The 21,139-nt window shown below is 36.9% G+C and overlaps 1 protein-coding gene across 7 annotated transcripts in view; it reads left to right on the forward strand.

Annotated features, from left to right (window-relative positions):
- Window positions 1–1,633: 1,633 nt before the first annotated feature.
- Ralyl (RALY RNA binding protein like) overlaps window positions 1,634–21,139 on the forward strand; it is a 710,563-nt gene continuing 691,057 nt past the window's right edge. For 5 of the 7 annotated variants that reach the window (XM_045142509.1, XM_045142511.1, XM_045142514.1 and 2 more), the window contains exons 1-2: window positions 1,701–1,836; window positions 2,606–2,694. The gene's annotated coding sequence lies outside the window, so the exon portion shown is untranslated. Of the gene's footprint in view, window positions 1,837–2,394; window positions 2,695–21,139 lie in introns of those variants that run through there. The other 2 variants (XM_045142517.1, XM_045142510.1) reach the window with 2 other exon arrangements.

Raw genomic sequence — 21,139 nt, forward strand, 5'->3', positions numbered from 1 at the left:
GGATCCACTTTGATGCCTTCAACTTTCTTGATCAGCATGCGAGGTCAGCAATCCTCTTTGGAAAGTGTATATAATTAGTGGGTTTACAGTTGGCCACTCGCCAAAACAAATAGTTAATGACATTTTAATGGCCATTTTCAATGTTCTATTTTAATTGTGCACCCATACTTTATTTGACCAGTAAATTCTGACCACAATATTTGTGAACCATATTTGTGCCTTCAGCTCTCTTTAATGGTTGTGCGTGTTTTCCTGAGTGGTCCAGGTTAGACCCTCTCACACGTAGGTATTTTATCTTAAATGCCAACATTGGTAACAGTGACATAAAGATATGAAGAGAAACGTGAACTGTGGAATTGAATTAGTTGTTCATACCCCAAAACAGACGTGGCCATTAATTCCGTGCAAAGCAACACAGGAACATGGTCCTGATATGAATATTGTACAAAAATGAAGAAAAATAGGTGCCTTCTAGCGTCCAGAAAGCCGATTCTTCAACAGGCAACGGCAGCAGAATTCCAAGGCATGCAGTGATTGGCTCATGGCATCTTTGTTCCAGCGACAGCATCCTACAGCGGATGCTAGGTGAAGTCCCTGTGTCCCCTCACCTTCAGCAGCTCTGATCTACCACCGGGCTGAGTGGCTGAGCCTCTCCAGGCTGGTGCGCGGTGCACGTCTCCCCCTCTCGACAGCCAGGTGCCTGCTGTCAGGCTAGCGCTCACACAATGGACTTGCTTGTTTTCCTTGCTCCACTCCTTGACTTGCAGCCTGAGAAAACAACTTGCAGGAGTCAGGCCGGAGCCTTTCGGGATCTCAGACGACCCCGCACCCCACCCCACAGTCTTTTCTAGACAGGTCCAAACAGGTGCGCAAGCAGACAAAACAAACAATGCCTGATCTACGAAGAAATAAATTATCCACGTCCACGCCCCCACCCTCCACCATGCAACCCGAATAAAAGACATGGGAGTGGGGGATTTTTCTAAATAAAAGATTTCGTTTTAATTTTCAAACTGCCATCAGTCCTCACCGAAGTCACTCACTCAAAGGAGTGACTGACTACCGAGATTCACAGTGCTTTTGTAGGTGACAACGCCCCCAGCATCGCATCACAAGGAGCCAGGTTTCCCAAGAGCCACGAGGGAAGAATGCAACCCTAGCAGAGCGATACAGGCAAAGCAGTTTGGGAGGACTGGGAACTCCGAAAGCAGATAAACAGAACGAGGGCATTAAGGCCGGTTTGAAGAGTGAAACTTGAAGGGTGGACAGCACCGGAGCTCCCTCCAGGCAACTACCTGCAGGAGAGAGACAGACGGATGCACACGGAAGTGGCAAGCGGCAACTTTGAGGCGGGCAGCAAGTTGTGGATCCTGTGAGGCGCCGGCTGAGCATCCCCAAGCTGCCCCCTTCCGAGGCGCGCCCGCTGCATTGGCCCGGCGGCGGCGGCGGCGGCAGAGGCAGCTGCGCGCCTCCGGCCCGCCCCGCGCGGTCCCCGCTCGCCCGCCCGCCCGCCCGCCCGCGCCCTGCCCGTCTGCGTGTGCGTGTGCGTGCGCTCAGCCCAGCGTGAGCGGCACCTGCTCGTCGCGGCTCGCGAAGGAGGCCGCCTCGCCGGGCTCCCAGCCGCCGCGCCCGCCCGAGCGGCTCCGAGGGCTTCGAGGGCTCCGGGGTGCCCCTGCAGCCGCGGTCCCCCCCGCCGCCTGCGAGTCCGCCTGGCTCCGAGTCACGTGTCAGTGCCCGAGGCAGAGACTGAGAAAAAAACGCGCTTCATTCCTTCTTCCACCGCCATACTGTATTTTCCTAAATCTCATTTTTATTCCAACATTTTACTCCCGTTCGGTGAGTACCTTAGTGGCATTCTTGTCCTATTCTTTTTTTTTTTTTTTGTCCTTTTTATTTTTGTTTTTGTTTTTGGTTTTGGTTTTTCTTCTTTTTTTTTTCCCACTTCTTTGATTATTGTTTGTATTTGGGAAAGCTAACAGAGCATGATCTTGAGCCTTTTCTTGAAGCAAGTTTTCTTAGCATGCAATGGTTCTGTAGACGAGGCGCTGTGCCCGGGAGTCCGCGGCGACCGTGCCAGCTGCGAGCGACTCCCAAGTCCAGCAAAATGTGCAACTGGTTTTATGGAAAAAGCGATGTGAAGTATGGTGCCTATTTTTTTCCTTTGTAAAAATAAGAAAGCATGTTTCTAACTCTTTTTTTTTCGCATACTCTTTTTGTGATGACATTTTTCTGTAGGTGGGATTTTACAGCAGTGTTCGCAAGTTTGTGGTCTTGCACACTACCGAGCTAAGACATTGATTTTACATTTTTATGCCCTTTTTGGAAGCCGGTGAGAAACATTTCGTTTTTGTTTTTTTTTTTCTCTCCCGTTTTTTTTATATCTATTGATAACATGAAACTTTTCTTGCAGCTAGTTACTGGGATCATTTTTAAGCAAAATGCCTTTTTCGTCTTTTACATTAACTATCACTTTTGCACACTTGTCTTTTTAAATAAAATACCGAGATAATTTTGTGATAGATATCCTGATATCTATATCTATATTATTCCTTCTTCCTCCCTTTCTCCTCCCCGTAAATCAATTTTCAAATGATGGCAATGGAAGGTTTTTCTGGAAAAAAATAAATGAAGTGCGGTTTGGTTTCCTTGTCAACGGAGGATGAAGTGAACAGCACTGCAGCTCGCAGAGAGCAGGTACTTGGTCCCCTCGGAAGCGTTTCTGGGGTGTGTGATGGTAATGCTGGTCCCGAACAAGAAGTGTGTGTGTGTGTGTGTGTGTGTGTGTGTGTGTGTGTGTGTACACGTGCGCGCGTATGTGTGTGTGTGTGTGTGCGCGCGCGCACGCACAGGTTCCGGGCAGTGTCCGAGCCCGAGGCTGGGAAAGCCGCGACAGGCGCCAGAACCCAAGCGCCCTCCCCGCGGGGATCCTGTTTAAGATGTGCGCCACCTCCTCCGCTGGCTGCGCCCGGGTCGCCTCTGCGGCGGGCCTGGGCCTGCGGGCGGGCGGGCGGGGAGCCAGGCTGCCGGCCGGGCAACTTGGCCGGGGCCAATCGCAGCGCCGGAAGCTGAGAGCCGCGTGGAGCACTGGCCGTCGGGCGTCGGTGGAGATGCGGGGTGGCCTGGACCACGACTGTCACCGGGCTGGCAGCGTGCCAGGCGGGCGGGGAGCTCTAGACATTTCCCAGCCCCTTAGGATGGCAGCCATTCCTAGCCCAGAGCGAACGGTGCAGTAGGTCTTCCCCCAGCCTCTTGCGCTGCCCCTGGGTTTTTGCCTTGTGCTTGGGAGCCAGCTGAACTGATGCTTTCTCAGTGGTGTTGAGTTGGCTGTGAGGTCTTTGCTGCCGCCTTCGTCTTCCAGGGAGTGGCCCATGGTTTCCTAGAGAGGCAGAAACTGAAAAATTTGCATTAATGAGAGGACGCCTTCAAGGTCCCAAAGAACTTAATCTTTAAATTTTAAAAATCATAGGGGTTCTTCTTTAGCACCCATACTGCTTGTACAAGTTCGACTCCTCATACCCCACCACGCTTCACGCCCTAGGGCAGGACTGTCAGGGGCTGCTCCAGGTGCTGCTTGTGTCGTGATCAGCATTGGTTGGCTTTTGTGCTTTTTTGCATTTGTCCTGTTGCATGCTTTTAGTAGAACCCGGCCATACTTTTCAGAGATGCACTAATTGGCAGTAAGAAACATTTCTGCATTTAACGCAGTAGAAGAATCCAGTAGGAAATGTAGTGTCCAATAAACATAGTTAAATTATATCCGATCTTAAGATCTGAACTCACTATTAACTCTCATAACTGGAATCTGATGGTCTTATTTCCTTCCTTTCGCACCTTTCTTGAAAAGTTCAGACGTGAATCTCTTGTGTATAATGCTTTGTATTATTTTAAAATAAATTAAATAACGTTTTACCTGCCAGATTACATTTTATTGTATGGTAGCTAAAGAAATAAATATAGATCCATAACCAAAGGATCCATAACTTACCCTTCATCTTTTTAAGCAAACATTTCTCTGACTTCCCATTTTCAGTGTGAAAACTTTTGTGCTTATTCTGTACATTTTTGGAGACAGAGCAAACCATCGACAAGACCATATTGCTGTAGATTACATGCGTCTGGAAAGCTGGATGAATTTGTGTTTGCAATGAATTCATGTATATCACAGATTCCTGGAAGTTACAGTATATGCAATGTTTATTTTGATTTATATATATTTTTTGTGCTCATGACAACTTTTGTTGGTAAAAGAAGCCCTGTTGCATTTTTGCATGATAAAGAGAGACTATGTTCTTGTCTGCAAACACCACAGTTCATACTTTGAAGTGCATAGTTCTAAGACTTAAACTAACATTATATCACTCTACCTAAATAAATCTTTTCAGTTTTGTAATAGTAAGGTCATTTCTCAATTGTGGCCTTCCATATAGTTTAGACAACAAAATATTTTTAAAAGGCCATTTGCAACATCCAAACTTTTAAAGTCACTTTCATCATAATATTGCAAAAGAAGGAATGTCCACTTAAGATAATGTACGTGTGTTATATTTTTGTAAGTTTTGTGAACTAAAAACCTTTTAGTTCTTAAAAATAAAGAGTAAGCAAGAAATACCTTGTGTGATCAAACCTTGTTTTCACAAACAGACCTTGGTTTTTCTGTGAGTGTCATTTCCTTTGAGATTGGGTAACACATTAGCTGTATTGTATGATTTTTTTTTCCATGAAACTGGAGCTGAAATGGGAACAAAAATTTTCAGAAGATTTTAATGTAGGCCAGAGAGGAAACTACACTTTGAATTCTGTAAATAAATATAATGTGAAAAATCTATTGTCATCTATATGTTTTTGTTTATTTACTGTTGAATATTCATAATGTTTAATCTTTATTATACATTTCTATTTGTGATTTTGAGTTTTTCATAATTCCATTCTTCAAGAACTGAACTAAGAATTTTGCAGTTTCATAAAGTGTCCTTGTGTACCATGAGGTTTTGTGTTTAAAATTGTTGAAGATAGTAAACTAGCTAGCATTGCCTACTGTTTGCCATTGGAAATGCTTCATTTTCATTGGCCATCCTATTACATGGGCATTTGACCAATTTAATCATTTTTCCTCTAATGTGTTTTGTATAACAACAGGAAAATTTGGGGTTGGAGGTACTTCCCTGCAAAGCCTAACCAGCTGGGGTTGATTACCCAGTACCTACCTAAAGCCATATGCACAAAGTGACACATACATCTGGAGTTCATTTACAGTGATTGGAGTCCCTGTCATGCCCATTCTCTCCCTCTGTGTGTTTCTGTATCTCTCTCTACTTGCAAATAACTAAATTTTAAAACAACCTAAAAAAAAAAAAACTGTTAGTTTTGAAGAGTGAATGCTTTTGTCAGGTGAATGTGAGGAGAGGGAAAGAAGAAACAAATTGGTTGTTGAACCATTGAATAACCTCAGTTACTTTAATAAGGTATGATGGGGGCTGGAGAGATGGCTTGCCTGCAAGGCCAAAGGACTCTAGTTCTATTTCCAAATATATACATAAAGCCAGATGCACAAGATATGTCATATGTCGGATTTTTTTTTTCTTTTGCAGTGGCTAGAGGCAGTGGCATGCCCATTCTCTGCCTCTTCCATATTTCTAAATACAAAAGAGAAATTACCTTGTTGGAAAGTAATAACTAGTTTACTTTTTGAAACTCTTATAAAGGACTAGCTATTCAATGAGTACTTACACATTAGTGGAAATGGGAATAATCTGTTTTACTGTGTCATGATTGTAACATTTCTTTTGTAAGTAACTGGTGATTTCTCAAAGTAACAAAAGCTGATTTCACATTTAACAGATGTTATGTGAACATCTCTGTCATACCCTTCCATCTCTTATTTAATTTTCACTTGCCAAACACACATAGATCTAATTCAGTTGTTACTAACTTTCAGTATTTTTTTATTCACTTACCTATTATGTTCACAAAAACATATTAAGTATTCTATTCTTGTGTTTTGTTTATGCTAAATACTAAATTTATGTTTTGGTGAACTAACTTTGTGTTTTCTTCTAATTTCATATACTTCAAATGGTTTTGTTTGTTTTGGATTGTCTTGATACTATTATGAAACTGATTCCTGGAAAATAAGGAGGCTGATGTATTGTTTGTTTGTTACTAGTTATCAAGACAACAGTGGATAAGTTTATCTAGGATAAATGTCCTCCAGGGTGTCATTGATGACTTCTAAGATGAGCTCAAGATATCAGGATTTATTTCTTTGGCTATGTATAAATTTAAATGGAGAAAAGTACTATAGACCACATAATAATTCTCTTCTGGTTTACTAAAACATGTCATGGAATGCCTTCTGAAGCAAAGGTAAAGGTTTCATATGCAGGTACATTTTTGAAAGAACATAGTTTAACAGAAAAGTTAATATTATTTGTATTTTGAATCAAATAATTGAATGTACCCCCAAAATTTCATAGTGGAAATTATTTATATTCAAACATACTTCATTTGTTTAGAGAATGTTTACACATGTTGTCATAGCCTTATCCTAAACATTTACAATAGGAACATATTTCTGAGTTAGTCTGGAAACTAGTGTTAGTGAGGACTAGGGAAAGGCTTGTCTTCACTGAAGAGAAAAAGGAATGGAGGAAGACTAACATTTCCCAATACACTACATGATCTTTCCTTTGTTCTTCTCTCACCAAGCATGTAGTACATCATTATTTTATAAGTTGAAGAAAAGTGACAGATGGTGGAAGGACAAGTGCCACACAGGAAGTCTGAATTATAGATCCCATCTCACCGTTTTCACAGATATGCTTCAATAGTAGAGATGATTTTATTTGTTTATTTTTCTAATATAAAACAACTTCTCTCTGTCTTATTACATCAAGATGAATAGGGTTAGTAAGCTAGGTAAGTTGAGTTCTTCAGATGGACTTTACAGAAAGTGAAATGACTTACACGGTGATTTGTAAGGGTTAAAAGAACTTCCAAGGGACCACTCTATGACACAATCTACAAGACTGTAGGAGCACATTTGGATTCATAGAAATTTCATAGAAATTTGTGAGGCAAAACTGTGCTCTTAGTCTGTTATGAAATGTTTTGTTTTGTTTTGTTTTGTTTTTCCTATGGTGGGTGTAATGAGACCATGGGAAAAGATTTCAACATTTTCTTATTAAGTACAAGAGTAGTCTGTACCCTTAAAGAAGCTCCTACAGCATGATGAAACTAATCATTTGCACAAGGGAAACCAAGGAGTTAATTCTTTCATCACACAGCAAGCCTATAAATATAGGTGTCTCCTCTGTCTACCAACATCTCACCATCAACCTCATCTCCCTTTCAGAAATTCACTATTATACCAACTCCCATGTGACATTTTTCAAATTGATATAATCTGTTTGCTAATAACAAAAACACATATAATTGCAAAATGTTATTTTTGGATGCTGTGTTTAATCACCTTTTCAGACGTGTGAAAAATCTTCCATTATGAAATAGTTTCCTTGTAATTTGAGAAAGTTAATATTTTCAAGAACGAGAAATATAAAACAGTGAATGAACAAAAATAAATGTGTTTTTTAGTTCTTTGATGGTAAACCTACATATCATAAAATCAGTTCAGTTTTAGGCAAAGTTTGAGGAAAGGTTCTTTTCAATGTTTGTTTATATTTGATTTTTATTTATATTTGAGAGGAAAAGAGAGAAGCACATGTGCACACACACAAACACACCCACACAGAGAGAAAGAGAAAGAGAAGAGAGAGAGAGAGAGAGAGAGAGAGAGAAAGAGAGAGAGGGAGGGAGGGAGGGAGGGAGAGAATGGGCACAACAGGGCCTTCAGCTGCTGCAAATGAACACCAGAAGCATGTGCCATCTTGTGCATCTGCTTATATGGGTCCTGGAGAACCAAACGTGTGTCCTTTAGCTTTGTAGGCTAGTGCCTTAACTGCAAGGCAATGCCTTCAGTCTTGAGGAAAGGTTTTAAAAGCTGCCTACCAAATTTGGAATCTGGATAACTTGGAAACTGGTAAAAGAAAAGAAAAGATCTTCTGAAGAAGAGCCTGGTATGCATTGTGTGGAAGACTGTCTACATTTTGTATATAAAACTAATTTGAAGTTCTAATATTAATTTCTGAAAGGAAACATGTTCACTTCTGGAAGGAGATATTACAAAATAATCTACAAAAGTTTAGGATGGAATGAAATATGCAAGGGCATACACTTGGAAAATACCTACATATTCTCTGTAGCTGGAAAGGGAATAGTAAAAGAATAATAGAAAAAGTTATTCACTGAAGCACAAAAGTCTTTGTGTGTGTGTGTGTGTGTGTGTGTGCGCATGCGCGCAGCATGAGCTTTATAGGAAGACCAAAAAAACTTTCTAGAAATGCATAAATAACTTTGGAGTTATATACAGAAAAATATTAAAAAGCAAGAATAGCTAAGAGTATTGGCAAGAGTCAAATTCATGTCACTTTAATCAACACATGCTTTTTCTAGTGATACTTGGCCTATAATCTAAATCTATCAAGTAGATAGTGAAATCAGTAAGACATGTGGCATAAAACAAAGCTGTGGCCTTACAGGTGCTGAAAATTTGTACACATAAATTATTATATACATAAATGAAACTGGCCTGGAAAAAGAAGGGAGGGTAGCTCAGTTTGGTGAATACAGGAAGAGCAGCAGGTTTGAGAGTGTGATTCTAATGATGGAAACCAATAGCAGTTTTAGTATTATTTTTGTGAAGTGATTTTATTTTGGTGACACAATTTCCATTTGATAATTGGTTTTATTAAACATTTACATTGTTGACTTAATAGGAATTGTTAAGGCTCAATCAACATGCCATGGGCTATGGTTTGAATGACTGTGTCAGTGGAGCAGCTAGATTGAGAATGGTTTCAGTATTGTTTTTTAATTAAATTAAAAATGCTATTTTAAAATGCTGCATAGTCACCTCCACCATCATGCTTCGTCCCTCTCCTGCTCCCTTCCAGCGAACCCCCTTTTCTTTCCTGCTATTGCCTCATGTCTTTTTCCCCATTCTCCATCATGCACAACCATGTGTTGCTAGGCTCAACATTATACATTTTTGTGCAGCTAACAGCAGTTGCTGTGACATCATGGATACAATAACCACTTTATGCCTAGAAAACAGCATTCTAAAAGCACTCCCCATCCTTTGGCGCTTCCATTCCTGCCACCTCTTCACCTACAGTCTCTGGGCCTTTGGAGGGTGTGATACAGATGTCTCATTTAGTGATGAACACTCAACTGTCAGATCTTAGAGTTTTAACATGTTTTGAGTTTCCCCAGCTATCACCACCATGAGAAAAGAGGGCCTTCTCTAACCAAAAGTAAAAACATCATTAGAATATGAGAATAAATATAAGGACAATTTGGTGGACATACTATATTCATATCGCCAAACAACAATAGTAGTTTCCTTGCTAGGGCTTATGATCTTCCCAAGCTACAAGCTTTTAATTAGGTTTTCAGTATCAGACATGGATTGCCTCCTATGGAGTGAGTCTCAAATCCAATTAGATCTGATGGTTACCACCATAACAAACATGCCGGTATTGTAACAGTGGGGAATTTTTGTAAAAGCTAGTTAGTTGAGTAGCTTTAACTGCTCATTAACACCATCAATGACTTTTTACTTCCCGCAAGCTGTGTTTCAGTTTTCAGCACTGTGACCCCTAGTCAACACAAGGAGGCTTCCAGCTCAGCTTTAGCTTAATTGCTTAGTGGCCTACAACCAAAGCTCCTGGTATCTTCAGTAGTTGGATCTTAACACCTAGTCCTATTGGGCAACAAAAGCCTTGACAATAGACTGTATTATTTGGAGGGCCTCAGAAGCCTCCCTGCTCAATAACTCACTGGGAGATATCCAACCACTGGCACTGAAATTTTATTGCTACAACCTATAGCTTCTGGCCACAGCATTATCCACCTCCACAGGCTGAAACTGGCAAAAGAATAAACATTTTTACTTAAAGGAGCATACTTTATTCTTCACTTTTGAAAGAAGCTAAGGTGACAGCTAATTGCATTTTGAAGCACAGTTAAGCTGCTATAAGGAAGACGCTGCAGATGCTGTGATGTTAAAACACTGCACAGTAAGGTAGAACATGAAGAGTATTTAAAACACATAATAGATGGCAGATGAAAGAGTGGATAGGAAAATGATGAATGTGTGAAAAATATTATGTTTCTTGAAGTCCAAAATCAACTGGCACCAAAGAGTTCTCCCTGCTCACCCATCTGTGACTTGTGTGTGAAGAGAGTTGTGGGCATATAATGTACATGTTTATTTTGCATATGTTTGAGTATAATTTCAGGTAGCAAAAGTCTATATTGGATATGACAATATAGGCTTTTATAAAGAATTCATTGAGAGCCGGGCGTGGTGGTGCACGCCTTTAATCCCAGCACTCGGGATGCAGAGGTAGGAGGATTGCCGTGAGTTCAAGATCACCCTGAGATGACAGAGTTAATTCCAGGTCAGCCTGGACCAGAGGGAGACCCTACCTCGAAAAACCAAAAAAAAAAAAAAAAAAAAAAAAAGCATTGATTAGAACCACAGAAACTAATGTGGGGTACTATAATTAACTACAATCAATATTAAGCACATGATTTGTATGAAAATAGAGCTTTAGCATCTTTTTAAAGCATATTTGCTTTATTATGTGAGAATTCCAGGTACAAAGGTGATGTGGCTACTACTCTTTCTTTTGTTGCCACTTCCTTGTCTCATTCCATTGATGCACTGACCTCTGGACCATACTGACACCTGACACATAGTCCTATTTTACCTCACTGTTATTATACTAACAAGGGTATTGAGAAGTCTGAGGATTGGACAATCTTTCAGTCAGATGTCTCAAGGCTATGAAGTGACTTTTTAAAGATCTGAATTCAGGATGTGATTTTTCCACAACTTGAAGATTGCTTCCTGTGCCATATCTACAGATAAATGAAAGAGATACCCTGATTTGTATATAACTAAGTTGGTGACTTCTAATAAAATTGCAAGCCCACATTTTATGTGCTCACATGAACTCTGTACAAATAGAAGATTGTTAAGAGCATTCAACATTTCCATCTGGAATGACACTGGTCCCTCTTTCTAGAGTTTTCCATAATGTGTACTCTGTAAGTGTTAGGTGTCTGTTACATCTAATTCCTCATAATTCGGGAGAATTTTTTGTAAAAAGTTGAAAGAAAATAAGAAACCTGCAACTTAACCTGCAAACTTACTTGAGAAAGAAACACAGAATGTTAGAATTGAAAGAACAGATGGCTAGCAATAAAGAGAAATATAGATGAGCATTTAGAGTATTTAAGAATATTACATACCTTGAGACTTGGAAAGCAATATCTGTCTTTCTGTTTGTGACATTTGTCAGGTGGTACTGTTGTTTTTATGATGAATCCTTGAGCTAGGAATCATGGAAATGCACAGAAGAGAGATACAGGAGGAATAAGAGAAGGAGCCCAGGAAGAGGATGAACATGATTAGAAAATTTAGACCCACAAATTTTGAAATAATCTTGTGAGGCAAATAGAAGCAACAGAATTTTGAGGGCAATAAAAGAAGGTCAGACTAGAGAGGTAAATTAATATGATTTTGTACTGTATATTCACACTACCATAATATATAATTTACTATTTGAGAAAAGGAAGTTTGTTTCTAAAATTATTTAGATTATTCACAATTTCCAGGAATGTATCTGAATGCAAATTCATGACTGATATAAAGTAGATGAAATATACTTAGAAAGATCTTTTTTTCAGATTTTTTAAATGGCTGAGAGTATAATCATGTCATAATTAAATTAGACAGATGAAACAAATGAACATCTTTTATGTTTTATTTCACTTCTGAACCCATTTTATCAGGTTTATAATGTCTTTATTTTAGAATTGATAGATATTCTACCCACACTCAAGGTCTGTCCCCTGAAATGAGCATAATCCAAGGTCAAAAAGAAAGAAGAGTTAGGAAGAAGGAGGAGGGCAGCATCAGCAGGAACACCTTGAGATTAGCACCATCAAACACAAATGCAGTGCCTGTCACAAAAGCATGCATCTCCTATCATCTTATACTTTCTAGAAGGCATACCAAAGAAACAGTAAAATGTAACAGATGAAGCTTTTACATATACTTCATTTAGCACAATGAATCAAAAGATATTTAAATATGTCATCAATGTAAAATTACACATTTTTTGCCCTTTGTCACTGACCATGGATCTGGTTTTATATTGTACTTTCAGCACTGTGCTAGCCATACTTCACACATTCAGGCCACTGTGGCTTTAACACGTCTAGTGCAGACCCAAGCTGGTCAGAAAAGTCTCAGGACTATGTCACACTTTCAATGTCTTTTTGATATCTTATTCGTTATCAGAGCTTAGCCAAGATAGATTTTTAAAATACTCTTTGATTGCTTCAATTTTAGCTTTCACTTTTTATTAAGAATATAAATTGAAGTTTATTCAAGCTCATTTCATGCTAAGAAGTAATCCCAAAATATGGTCAGTTGACTAAGAAATATTAACTTTATCTTGATAGTTATTGTTCCTTAGAACAATGGTAGCCACCGTTTCTGTTTGTTTTGCTAATCCATTTTTTTCATAATTTGGTTTGACCTATAAAGAAAAATATAATTCCTGGAATGGGTGTTTTCATGGAATAAGCTTTTCTATTACATTTGTCAAACGATTAAGATTTGTTTGATGAGAGCTATTAAAAATAGAATAATATATTGTTTTAATATTTTGTTAATTTGTTTGAGAGAGAGAGAAAGTAGGAGCTGGGAAAGAATGGGAATGCCAGGACCTCCAGCCACTGCAAATGAGCGACAGACGCATATGCCACTGTGTGCATCTGGATTACATGGGTACTGAATCATTGAACCTGGGTCCTTAGGCTTCACAGGCAAATGCCTTAACTGCTCAGCTATCTCTCCAGGCCCCTAGAATGGTGTATTTCATAATAAAATTTACATAGAACTTCAATACCTATTCACTACTACTTAGTTCCAGGTGTTATCTGAAAGTGAAATAACTAATCTCATGTCTAATTATTGGGTTCATGTGTTTTGAGGTCCATAGGTGAGAAAATTAAACAACTTCCATACTGGGGCACTCCTGATACACCTCAACTTAAGTTTTTGGGCACTTCCTCTGTTTTTTTTTTTTTTACAACATAAGAGTTTTTCGATCTCACTGTCATATGACTTCTAGTTTTACATTAATGAACCTTTACCTATAATGAGGTTCCCAGCTCTGAAATGAAGAACAATGCCCACATGTCCTTGTATAGCCTCTTTATATTGAAGGTGATGGTAACAATAAGATCACTGACAAACACACTCAAGCATACACTACTGATTTAGTATTTAACATGTAACAGGTGTTGTCCTCCAAAAGCTACACCAGTGCCTCTACCTGTCTCTGCCACACATCTTTTGATCTACTGCATACAGGACTTGCAATATACTATGAAAGTTGAGAATTTTTATCAATACCTGAAACTGTACCTCATCTTTTTTTAGTCTGATGGTTGAATATTTGCTTCTTACCACAAGCCTATAGCATAGTAACAGCATGGCCTTGTTAAGACCACATCAAACATAAATATATGTAAACATACAACATGCTCAGTTAACATTATGGAATTAAGTACAACCTCATTGGTGACTTCAGGCACTTGAACTTTTTTTTACAGGATATTCATGACAACTAAAAGCAAAAGGATGTCACCACAGGTTGAACAATTATTTTTGAATATGTGTCCAAGAAAAACGTAATTTATGTAGCAGGAAGAACTGAGCATTCTAAATGTTATGTGGAGTTACACTAGGAAATAACTTGCCTTAATAGAGTTATTTCTATCTTTTATGTTTAAAACTACTTGTAGAAACATTTGAAATTTATTCTCACTGCTTTGTTTTTAAATGTGGAAGCTCTCTTGCAGTACCAAGGTGACTCATCCAGTAAATGTGAGAGAGTCTTCAAGAGCTCATAACTTCAGTTGAATCATTTATTTCTAGTGAAAAGCTTAGTGTTTGATATAAGTTTTGCTTGTTTTATAGTGTGTATAACAAAAGTTGAAGAGATGAGTTATTGTTAGGCTTGAACTTGAAACACAAGAAAATTTTCTCTTTCTTTTTTAAATTCAAACATCTATAAGAGTATCATTTTCCTTTGTCGTGATTTTTTTTATCTGTTATGGAAAAATAAATTGAAATAATTATATTGATAAGAATATTCATAGCACAGAGTAATGAATAAAATAAAAACAATGGATGCTGAAGCTGATATAAGGTAGTAGTAATGGCTTACACTTTCCACATTCAAAGCTTCTCCATAGACACAAAGCTCAACTTAGGTACTAATTGACTTTATAAGTTCCAAAAAATATCGACTAAAATAGTTTTACATGGAAGTTTCTAGTTTTATCTTGCTTTAGGGAAATTTGTATAAATTTACCTTGAGAAAAGTTTTCTCACATGTAATCAATTAGAAAATCACTTAGGTTGGCAACTTTTAATTATTTGAAAACCTATCTTGAAGGTCTTTTAAGACATAACTATAGCTGTCTCAATATTTGCCACTAATGTGCATAAGCTTTTTCAGTTTACATTAATGAAAGTTCAACAAAACATTGTTGATCCTTTTTAGGCAGAAAAATCACAAATATTTCAATGTTTATCACTTAAAATTGTAGAATTATTTTAATTTAAGTAATTTTCAGACAAAATAATTCCAATATGTTTCTCTATAAAAAATAGCTCACTAGTGATATATTTTGTCCACTTTTGAGAATAGTACATGAACATACAATGTAAAAGCCTGAAAATGTCTTATTTGTTTCAGTGAGAGAGATAAGATGACAACATTTTTTGATATTGACCAATCAATCACTTCTGGCAATTATTAGTCCCCAAATGTAAGCTTAATATTTACCTTAATTAAAAAAAATATTTTGACTTCATGATTTTATAATGTATTTATCTAAAATTTTAAATAATTTTATTCTTTTCAACATTCTGTGTTGTAAGATACAACATATTCTACGAGACTGAATATTGCAGGGCATGAAGGTCAGATGTGACACATATTTAAGAAGTGAAAATAAATTTCATATGTAATATATATATTATTTTTTATTCAGAGGATTTATTTCTATATAATTCCAAATATAAAAATATGACCCACTATGAATGAATAATGTCAAATCAGCTTTTAAAGGCAACACATCTAAACAAATGCTTCAAATATATAGAATATTAAATAATTTGTGTAGACTTTGAGGATAAAATGATTTAGAATCTTTGAATAAAATTAGTGATCACTACGATTTTAAGGAACAGATCAGAGCATACAATTTCAGTGAATCATTTCTTATTATTTGATGTTTCGAAGCTAAGTATGCGTATGCAGTGTGCAAGTCTCTCAAGGTTTTGGGGAGTATCCTCTTGAGATAGTGTGAGTGTGAGGGTGTATTGGAGTATCATTTGCTTTTGAACATTTTTAGGAAATGACATTAGTACTTAGTTGTCACAACATCATATTAGATTAGTATTTCTCAATCTTCTGGTATATTTATTTGACATGGTTTCTTATTATCCCTAAAATAAATATCTATTAACTATGTTAAATTTAAACAAATTTAATGGGATGTATTTAATATTTTTGATAAAAGGAAAGGTAGAGTTTAATATTTGCAATATTTTTTCTTTTCTGTATTGCTATTTTGAATAAAGTGTGATGCTATACTTTGTTCAGTGTATATCATAACATACGTGTAAAAAAAGTATTTTTACTTACTTATTTGTAAACAGAGGGAGATAGAAGAGACACAGTAAGAGACATTTTGTACATTAGGTCCTCCAGCTGCTGCAACGACACCAGATCATGCACCACTTTGTTCCTCTGACTGTATGTAGGTACTGGGGAATCAAACTTCAGCCATTAATCTGTGCAGGAAAGCACCTTAAGCAATGAGCAGTCTTTCCAGCTTATCATATATACTTTTGATTTACCTGATGTATACACTTGTTTATGTTCTTCATGAAAACACAAGTCTAGCAATTTAGCCAGTGTTCAACAAGTACTTTGTCTTCTAATTTAATCCTTATGGAAAAAACTGACTGGATTGGACTTATTTATAAACTATGTAGGATACATTTAGTGATATGTATATGCTGCTTGAACTATTGGTATATTTTTAAAGCAATTTTATGTAGTTTCAGGACAACTTGAGGCTCTAGCCACTAGAAAATATATTTTTCAGTTGTGTTTTAGCTGCAGAATCCATATACATAATATTTCATTTTGAGTAACTTTTTTCTATCCATTGTTTTGAGGCATGATTTCACTTTGTAGTTCATGCTGTCCCTGAACTTTCAGCATTGCCCAGGTTGGCCTTGAACTCAAGCTGAAATTATGAGTGTGTGTCACTACTTCTGCTCCATATTTTGAACACTTAACTTTAAAAATTTGCCAAACATTTTTTTTTTCAATTAAGATTTAAACTGATACAATGGTTTGTTAATATTCTGTGTTAGCTTTTGAGGACACATGCCACTGTTTTTATAGAAATGCATGATTCCCAGGTGTAATTTCCTCCAACATGGAGGTGGGGTGGGAGAGGGGAGAAGAGAGAGATGGATCAAGTTTTAGTTTCTTTTTTTTTTTATTTTTAACTATTTCCAGCTCTATAATTAGTAAATGTTGGTAATTTGAAAGGAGAAACAGGTGGACATGTGAAAGACATATTGGCTAATACCATGGTGTTCTAGAAAAGTGCATGAAGAAGCTGGACATAGTGGCACACGCCTTTAATCCCAGCACTCAGGAGGCAGAGGTAGAAGGATCACCATGAGTTCGAAGCCACCCTGAGAATACATAGTGAATTCCAGGTCAGCCTGGACCACAGTGAAACTCTACCTCAAAAAACAAAACAAAACAAAATAATAAAAACAGAGAAAATAAACAAATAAAATAAAAGCAGACTATTTTAAGTTAATAAAACCTTTCAAACCTTTCATTTTCTCATGAGTTCAACTGGATTTTGCCTCATCATATTGTTTATGGTCAGGAAGCATATTGCTACTCAGATTTGCTTTTTGTCCTGTGGTTTGCTATTTTGATACAAAAAAATCTAGTCTCCCATACCAACTTTTACAGAATTACCTTTTGTTTTTTATGCCTTTCTGTGTTATTATCTTTTCAAATGAATTGTTTTTATTATGTTAAATAAAATATTGGTTTGTAAATGGTTGTAAATGAAAAGAAACACCTCAGATTCCTCAAGAAGTATAGGTACAGGTCATAGCACTTAGACTGTAGGTTTATTCCTTCCTGAATTGTGTGCAATTCCACTGTACACAAAGTCACTCATCCTTTCATTCAGGAAGAGTTTTGACAATGTTAATATTTGAGTAGAATGATTGGTAACATAGTGTAATACATTGCTCCATCCTGAAAAGTCTACCTTTTTCCAGGAAAACTCTAGAGTGGTAATTCCACCAGGAATTACAGATTTAATAAAAATCCATGTAGTTGAATTGTATAGTTACATATGTGTCTATTTCTATATAGAGTATGTTATTATGTGTATGATTTATTATTTAATTTAGGAGGTGTTGAGACAGGGTCTTGCTATTTAACTGAAGCTGGGCGTTTCGAACTTCCTACATATGCCAGGCCAGCCTAGACCTTCCTATGTGCTAGTACAAGCATGTGCTTGTACATTGATTTTTTCATATCATTAGAATTCTATATGAATTGCCCGCCATTTGAAAAACAATAACCACAGATGAATGACATTGAATTACTTGTATAATTTAATGACATCTTCAATTAAAATAAAAAAATTGTGCATAGACTGATACTAATAGGAAGTTATGCAAAATGTCTGAGCATATACTGAAACAAATTTTTAACTGATTTCAGAAATTGAAGAACATGTACACACAAAGCAGTATTTGTCTTTCTCTTTGGATCAAACTACCTGGAAGCTTTGATGAACTAAAGGATATCAATTCTATGAGTATTTTAATGTAAACATGGGTAATGCAATACTTTTTTTTTCTTATAAAGATCATACATGTTTTGACTCTTATCTGCTTTATGTTGAATGCGTATGCATTACAATAGCTTATCATTACTGCCTACAAAGTCTGGCAGTGTAATTTGACATATTATTGAATAGCATCAGTTTTACCTAAATTGAATTAATCTGTTGTGTCACTTGCTTAATTTTGTTAGTATGTAGAAAATGTTCTCTTACCGTAATACAATCTCAAAAGCCCCAGTGTGATACTCTGTGCCTTTCAGTACTTGGTGAAATTCCTAACTGTATCTTCTTTGAATGTACCATATGCTCTGTTGCTGCCTCACATCTCTCTGGGAAGCTTATGTGGTTATTTATGTAATCATTTTCAAAAATAATTCACCCTGAAGATATAATTTAAGAACTCCAAGACAGTATTCAATAATACTATTTAAAGTACTCATATGTCCCACTGTTTTGAATTCTTACTACGAGTTTGACTCACAAACTGTGTTGTTTACTGACACAGTCATCCTTGGTGGCTCATTTTTTTATCTTTCTTTTTAATTTTTATTTATTTATTTATTTATTTATGAGAGGAGGGAGGGGGAGAGAGAGAGGCAGATAGAGAGTGTTAAGGAGAAAGAATGGAATGGGCATGCTAAGGCCTCCAGCCACTGCAAAGGCACTCCAGACACATTCAGGTGGCTCATTTTTTTTAAATCATAATTTTCTAGATGATAGACTGGAGGTTCAGAGAGTGGAAGTGCCTTTTCATGAGGAGAGGAATAGCAAGTAATATAGTTTTAAATTATGGCTAGTTTGACATGGAGAGCCTTTAGCTTTGACCAACTAGAATGTGCTCATCTTATTTTATATGCTAGGTTAATGAGGATATGATTACTCACAAAATCGCCTTCTCAGTTTACATTGATTGTTATTTTTTATGCCCAATAAAGCACATGTTGATACTACCAAATGCTTTCAAATCCACTGGCTACAGGTAATATTTTCAATATGCAATTACTGAACATTTTGCTCAAGCTAGCTAAACTTAATGGTTTTCAGGACCCTCTCTTCTTAAAGTTGTCATTAGTATTTTCAGAGTAAAATAAGTGAATTGTGTCAAGGCCATTAGGCTGGACATTATCTGCATGAAACCTTTTATTTTCTGTTCAGCTGTTAGGTAATGAACTGCTCAAGTTTGAGTTAGAAAATGAAAAATATTATAACATGAACATACTGTGCAGTTCTGTCCATCACCTGCACAAAGTCAAGAAGGGAAAAGATACTGCTACGATGTAACTGCAACTTTTCACTTTTCCATGCTTCTTCTTACAGGAATAAGTACTTGAAAGAATGAAAGTGATCTCTTTCGGGGATGGTTTTCTAAAACATTTAAAGAGACAATAAAAAGTAGAAATGGAAATCCCTAAAGTAAAGTCATCTGTCTTTGTGACTGTTTTAAAGTATCTATCCTGAGATGTATGAATAATCAGAAAATTAATTTTAATCAATTCAGCAATTAAATTTCAAGTAGTATGTCCATGTATAGTGACTTCTGGAACAACAAACCATAGATGTAACCATAAAAACTGACTTTCCAAGAAGACTAATGATCCTAGGTCAGCACACAGGTTGGTTGGGGTATTCTGAAGTGCTTCCAGGAGAAGCAGATGAGCTCACTTTCCCTGTATCCTCATTCAGTCTTTATGAAGGATTTCAATATCCTTTCCTTAATAGACATTGTAAAAAGCCATAGCATATTGGATTAGGTATCATCAATGAGACCTCATTTTATCTTTTTCAATTAATGTTTCCTAATACAATCATATTTTATGGTACTTAGAGGTTAGAATTTCAGCATATGACTTTTTTTTTTTTTCTTGCATGATTGTCCACCTGGAAGAACCCAAACATACGATTTTTAGTGGGACACAATTCAGAAACTGATTATTAAATATTCTAAGTGCTGTGGGATATTCAGTTTAGGCTTTATGAACTTTGTAGGAGCTCTGTATGAGACAGTGTCCAAGAGCCATGTGAGTGTGTGTGTTCATGTTTTCCTATGTTTTTGACCTGCAAGATTATTCTAGCTTCCTGGTAGGATGAATAGGTGACCTTACCTGAATAATGGAAGAGTGCTGTACCTAGTTAGCCAGAGGTACTCATCTAAAAAAAAAAAAGTCATTAGAAAACATAATTATTTTATCAAGTCTAGACACAGAAGACACTAGAAAAAACAGTTCAGTGAGAGAATATGGTTAAATACTGAATTAATATTAATGTAAATCCAATTAGAAAATAACATAAATGATGTTTTTTTGGTTGGAGAGTTTAGATGTGACAACAGTAAAACTCAGAAGCAAATAGTATAACAGTGGTTCCCAGTGGCTGAAGGATGAGGGAAGTTATAAAAGGTTGATCGTGGAGTACAAAGCTTCAGTTTAGTAAAATTCATAAGATTAGGATATCAAGGACCTATGGTGACCATAGTTAAAAATACTGTATCATGGGCTGAGAGATGGCTTTGTAGTTAAGGCACTTGCCTGCAAAGCCAAAGGAGCAAGGTTTCTTTTCCCAGGACCCACGTAAGCCGTATGCACAAGGTGACGCATGTGCTTGGAGTTCATTTCCAGTGGCTGGAGGCCCTGGTGAACCATTACCCCCTTCCTTTCTCATTCAAATAAATAAATAAAAATAAAATATTTTAGAATAGAAAGGAGATAAAAATTACTTTAAAAATAAATAAAAATACTGTATCATGTACTTGAAATTTGCAAAGATAATAGATGCCAAACATTCTCTTCCCCTAATAATGCTAATTATGAAGCTGTGATGAATTAGCTTGTATAGTCATTTCACATTGTCTTTGTAGACCCAAACACTGCACTTCCAAACATGAATGTATGTGGTCTGTGTCACTTTTGCATTACTTACACTGGGCTGGATGAAGCAAAGTAACATTGGAGGTAAAATTCTAAATGTATTGTTTGGACTGTCTATAAATACAACTAATTTGTTAAGAGGGAGTATTTTTTTGCTACAATTATTA

The sequence above is a fragment of the Jaculus jaculus genome, chromosome 2 (genome assembly GCF_020740685.1).
Source record: "Jaculus jaculus isolate mJacJac1 chromosome 2, mJacJac1.mat.Y.cur, whole genome shotgun sequence".
Taxonomy (NCBI): domain Eukaryota; kingdom Metazoa; phylum Chordata; class Mammalia; order Rodentia; family Dipodidae; genus Jaculus; species Jaculus jaculus.